This window comes from Fundulus heteroclitus, chromosome 24 (assembly GCF_011125445.2).
Source record: "Fundulus heteroclitus isolate FHET01 chromosome 24, MU-UCD_Fhet_4.1, whole genome shotgun sequence".
NCBI lineage: Eukaryota > Metazoa > Chordata > Actinopteri > Cyprinodontiformes > Fundulidae > Fundulus > Fundulus heteroclitus.
Window position 1 is genome coordinate 23,562,428 of NC_046384.1, and position 6,354 is coordinate 23,568,781.

The following is a 6,354-nucleotide window of genomic DNA, read 5'->3' on the forward strand; positions in this document are numbered from 1 at the left end:
AACACCATTTCTTGCTCTCTGCCAGTCAATTTCTTCTTTTTCTACCCCTGTGGTGCTGCACCGAGGATATCCACTGCATCCACACATATATACAGCATATATACAGTTAAGAGGGCTAAACATACATGAAATTCAACCATAAGCCTCTTTCAGACATATTAGGATCAAGTTGGGTCGGGGGAAAAAAGTGAATGGGGGGTGGGGGGGTGTCACTTCTTGCGGCATAATAGGCAAGCTCTGGATTCACAGGATTGCATTTGGCTTCCTGTGGTGCTGGGGTGTCTTTGGTTCGCTCAGTCATTTCAGACAGAGCAGCGGTGCCGTCCCACCCTGGGCGCCGTGCAGATGGGCTCATGTGTGGAGAAATGAGCCGCGAGCAATCATTCTCATCTCCAGATCCCCGCTCCCCCCCACCCCCCAATCCAATCCCTCCGCTTTTCTCTGACTTCTCCTTGGTTTGTGTTTACCTCTTTGCCTCAAGTCTTGCCCCTTCATCTTCTCTACCTTTCATTATCTCCCTCCTGTGCATCTTTTCATTCATCTCTCCTCCCTGTGTTTCCCCTCTGCCCGCCCCCCACCCACCCCCGGTAGCTGTGTCCTGAGGCTGCCGCCGCTCGCCGGGCGGCCCGGTGAGACGAGCTCACCGAAACGCAGCGGCACATCTCAGGCTTGTGCTACCGGAAAATCTGCCCGTTCACGCTCTGCCGTGCAGCCAGACGCGCTAATGGAGGCCGCACGGCGAAGGGATGGCTAGCCTTGGCTTTTGTTTGATTGAATCTTTCATGCTTGGAGTCAAAGCACTAAAAATCTAAACAGAGAGGTCGCACTTTTCATTCCTATGCCAAAAAACACCAAACACCATTTTAAGTAGTTATAGTCAGTGACGTCCCTTATGCAATAGAATCCAATCAATATTTGCATTGTTCTCTGAGCTTCCTGTTAAAGACTTTTCAGTAGCATAATCTTAAACTGTAAAATGTAGCAATACAATCTTTAGTTTGAATACAGTTATCGAGAGGAAGAGAGAAATCATTGCAATATAGATGGTAATGAAACATTCTAGGGGCTGCACTTGAGGTTGGACTTTACCACTTAACAATAAACTCTACTTTAACATGTAATAAAATTTTCACGTGCATGTTGCTGTATTTTTAAATCTGGTCGGTCCAATCCAAAATCTTTATCCGTTTTTCTTCTCACTCTGCGATCTGCATCATGTATGAGTTACTTTCTCACACCTCTGTGTCTAAGTTGCCAGGGGGGTGACTTTGATTGGCATGTATCATTAATCTGACTGGATGAAGAATCACACAAAAAGCTCTGGTTGGCTAATGGCACAGAGCGCTGCACCGGAGGACAATCTTTAAGTAGTCCAAAACAAAAAAAAGGTTACAAAACCAAAAAAACTGGACTTCTATTCTGAAGCTGAAGACATTTTGCTTCCCATCCAGGAAGCTTTGTCAATTCAAAATATCTGGAGTAGACCTGTCGGCATGGATTGGTTAGACCTTAGATTTGCATGTAGATTAACCTGGAACTGATCGGCCATCACAATGGAGAGTTGTTAAGATCATCAAAAGATTGTCCTTTCCTTGAGGTGCAGGTGGATGGCTGAGTCTTGTCCTGAGGAGGTAGCTCTCCTGTGTTTGGCCATGAATCTGTGGAGAGGTTGTTTGGTTTCTCCAATATAAAGATCAGAACATTACTCTGAACTGCACTGAACAGCATAAACCACTCCGCTCATCTTAGATATAGGGGGTTTTGTCCTTAGTACATCTTAAACCCAGCAGAACTCTCAGACAGAGGTTGTTCCATTCTGAGATCTTGTAATTAGAGAAAATCCTCCTGAGTTTTTCAGAGACTCTAGAAACATATGGGATGACAATGTTTCTGCGCTTGTTCTTCTTCCCATCCTGTTCTGTGGCTTGTCTTTGGGATTTCCTTGCTGATTTGACAAAAGCCCAGTTAGGGTATGCACAGGTTTAGGAGTCTCTTAGGGTTAGGGTTAGGCTTGATGATGTGAGGTTCTGATGACAGAAATGTGCGTTCCAGTGGATGGAGAGAATCAAAAAGTAGATATTGGTCTGTGTGAGTAAGTTTCCTTTAGACTTCAATGCTGAGGCTTCCATCTCTCTCCATGCTCACCAAGCAGTCCAGCAAATGTAGCTTGTTGTTGTTGGAATCATCTCTGGCAAGCTTGATGTTGTTGTCCACTGAGTTGATGTGTCTGGTGAAAGCTTCGACTTCTTTTGCCTGGATTTTGACCCAGGTGTCGTCCACATATCTGAACCAGTGGCTTGGTGGTGTTCCTAAGTCTAAGGCTCTCTTTTCCATTTTTTCCATTTAAAGATTGGCCACAATCTGTGACACTGGAGATCCCATAGCACAACCATGCTTCTGTCTGTAAAAGTCATCATTGAACTTGAAGTAAGTTGCGGAAAGTAGCGTGCTGATCTGGTCCAGAGTGAAATTAGTCCTGTTATCATCTTGTTGAAGACGTTTTCTGACTGTTTCTACCTCTCATGTGGGTGTGCAAGTGAAAAGTGCAGTGACATCAAAAGATACAAGAGTTTCTTTAGATGTTTGACTTTGTTTACTAAATCTGTGGAGTTTTCTATGTGATGTGACGTGTTTCCCACCAGAGGGGCAAAGATACCAGCAAGATGTTTAGCAATGTTGTGAGTCACTGAGTTAATGCTGCTGACAATGGGTCAGTGGTGTTTCTTCTTTGTGGATGTTGGGAAGTCCATATAAGCGTGGAATCTCTCATCCTGGATATAATCTGTAATAAGATGAATGGTTGATTCTGCCCCATTTCCCTTGATGGAAACTAGCACTCCTTTGTCCAACTTAATCATTTTCAGGTCACTGATATTTCTCTTCTGTCTTAAATACGTAATTAAATTTTCTTAACCACTAATATATTTAAGTTCTCCAGCTCTCCACCTATGTCCTTGTTTCACTGTTTTGTCAGTTTACCTATGTGGAGTAGCTATAAACAGTACGGGTCTTTGCTTTTCCAGGGAAGAATAAGACTAAACAATGCTAAAGCTCAGACGAAGGTCCACTAAGACCCTGTCGCCCATTCTTCTCTACTTTCCACTGGAACACAATGCTTATTTGATGTAAATATTATCATCTTTAGCCATCCTAGGGGACAATAGGGCTCTCTGCCAGGGGTGAAACTAATCATTCCTGTTCAGTAGTTGGTACTGTATAAGAGAAACGGTCGCAAACATCCATCTAGAAGAAGAACTTTACAGTACAGGAAAATCAGAGATCATCAATCAAACACTGAAGAAAGAATGGCAGAAAAGGTGAAATGGGGGAGGAAAAGGAAGATGGTATATGGGATCAAAAAGGTAGCGGGAGAAATGAGAACTAGAAGAAAAAAGCAGAAAGGAGTAATGATTAAGAAGACTAAGAATTTGACACACTGGGTTAATTATTCACTTTTTCAAACCCAAAAACAAAATTCTGACCACTGTGGGAGGACGAAACAATAGAACATGTTATATACACATGCAAAGCTGTGTTTTAGGTTATATTTAATTTTTTTTACATTGTTAATAATCAACAAATTACATGCACAAATCTCATCTCCTTTGTGACATTAATGTTTAGGAACATCAACTGCAAAGGATTGTTTGAGAAAGATATCCATCCTCATGGTCAGTAGACCCTAAAATAGCCAGGTCTGCTTTTTTTTAACCACAGGCTGATAGAAACAGAATCATTTCAACAGACTTAAACATTTCAGTTTATGTCTTATGGGTGTGAAAAAGGAAGAGAATGGAAATGATGCCTCCAGGGACTGGTTTAGGGAGAAAGCAATGGTATGGTTAGCTCAACTGGACTTCTACTGGCTTGGCCCTCCAAGACGCAGCTTTTGATCTGGTTGCTGCAACCACTCCATGGGCCTCAATGGGCAGTTTAAGTTTTATTTAAAAGGGCTGGTTTTACTCAGAGTAAAAGTTTTGGGTTTTCTCCCAACACAAAAAACTGTGTGTCTTTTCTGTGGCCTTCCTGGTTTTTCATGACACACTCACTGGTGAAGCGCATCAGCCTATTGGAGGCAATGTGAAGCTTTCCAAGGTGGTGCATTTGCTGCTGCAGGACATTTGAGCACCCGGCAGAGGACAGCTAAACCGCACATTGTTTCTCAGCAAAGGCCAGTCCAGAATGTAGGTTAGTTTCCCATAACTCTTAACACAGTGAAGATAGATCTGCTGTATTCACAATGTGGATATTTTTTCTTTCAGGATTAAAAATGATCCATCAGCTGGATTTTTTCTTTGTTGCTTCTCTTCCTTCAAGTAGACAGTATATAAGCCTATGCATTATATCTTTTGACTGAAATGCATTTGCTAAGCCTAAAAAGTATGTATAATGGTGTGCTTGCCCGTGACGTCCAGCCGGCTTGCTTTCATCAAGGTAGAGAAGGATGTCAATGCCTTAGGATTCAGACTGCCAGCTGCACAGTCATTAGGGGCACAAGCAACAAGGACAGCATGTAGAGGATTTTGAATCACATTTTTTTCCTTTACACATTTTCCTTCCACTAAATGTTTTATTAGTATGCTTGGATCCAGCATATACATCTTGTTATTTTTTTTAGCTGTGAGCCACAACTGTGTAATGAATCTATGTGTGTTTTATTTTGTTTTACCCCAATTATGTCATCTTATCTTTAGAAATGCCTGTATAAAATGAAATTCAACACCAAATATATGGAAGAAATTAAAGTTTGTCCTTTTCCTTAACACTCATGCCCCCAATACACACACACCTCCACTTTATCTGGAAAATTCAATACACTAACCTTAAGAGTTTAATTGATGCTGCCAATGGGATCACAAAAGGGCTAGCCGGCACAGGCCGGGGACAGCTGATTAGCAGCGGGGGTAATTGTTAATTGATTGATATATCTCCTTACCTCTCACACCTAAAGAGTGCTTTATTTGCCACAACACACAGGCAGGGAATTTTCTCTAGTCTTTTATTTTCTGAACTTATGGCTTTGTGGACCTAAATGTCTTTCTTCTCTTTGTGTTGTGTTTAGCTATCCTGATTCTGCTAACCTGCACTTTCTATTTTCAGAAATTAGAGCAGAGGAGATAAAAGCCTGGTGATTAAAAGGATCATCATAATGATTCTGCAGAATAAAGGAGCTATGTAACAGCAAGGGAAAGGAGAAAGGGGAAGATGCAAAGCAAGAAACCTGGATGTCTTTTTGAAGCAAAGCTTTTGTCGGGACAGAGGTAGGGGGATAGAACAATCCTTATTGGGTTTAGCAAACAGCAACAATCTCTCCATTATGGCCTCCTTTCTTTGGCTATAAGGCGTTGTTTCATTCTTGTCCCTCTCAGAGTGAAAAGCATGGGCTGCAAATGTCTGACTGGCGACTCAGAGCACTTCCGCTGCAGCTATTCCTGCTCTACCTCGCCTTAGCCAACAGCGAAACCAACTGCCAAGAGCTTCCCCCAGCTCTGGCACAGAGACCGGATTGACCATCGAGCAATTACACGGGAACTTGGCAATCGGGAGGAAATCCAGTCATTAAAAGGGCTTAACACTGGCAGCGGGTCTCCACTGGTCGGGAGCTGAGGCGCCCGCTGCACCCCGTATTGAATGGGACCACATGGCTGGGTGGAGGGTTGAGGGGGGTCAGAGATTTGCCAGAAACCGTGTTAGTTTGTGTCATTGTGTACATGCATCTGCTCACAAACACACAGCATCTCCCTCTCAGACCAGATGTTCTCATTCACACACCAAGCTCCCACAGCAGGATACTATTTCATCGCTTTAGGCTAAAAAGCTTGTGCTTCTAAAATGTCAACTTTTCAGCAAGTCAGAGCCGTGACCACGACTGCGCGCTGTGATGAAAGTGTGGTCTCCGTGTGCCTGATTGGCTTTGAATGTCGGTCAGAAATCTAAGAAACATCTCTGGAAATGTGAGGTGAAAAACAGCTAAGCAGAATCTAGGTTTGAGCTTTCAGCACCACGATTTGGAGCCTGCACCCATGACCAAGGTTACAGGCTATCGACTGCAGCAGACATAAACAGGATTGGATTAATGAGCACTGGTTGAAGTTTCAACACATTGATTGAAGTTTTCATCAAGGCTTTTGGGATGAAAACCAAGGCCAGCACTCTTAGATGCTCCCGCTAAGCAAGGGTGTTTTATAAACACAGAACATCCACTGGACCATTAACTAGTACAGGTGATTCAATTTAAATCAATTCAAAAATACTTTTAAATGCAGGTGTAACTCGTAGGGGCTTTTTCAATGGTTTATTGTAGATGGTGATGGGCACATACAGGAAGGATCTCCTGTAGTGGTCTGTCTTACA

At 42.9% G+C, this 6,354-nt stretch overlaps 1 pseudogene; it reads right to left on the reverse strand.

Annotated features, from left to right (window-relative positions):
- Positions 1 to 1,573: 1,573 nt before the first annotated feature.
- Positions 1,574 to 4,062, reverse strand: LOC118557989 (annotated as a pseudogene).
- Positions 4,063 to 6,354: the final 2,292 nt, after the last annotated feature.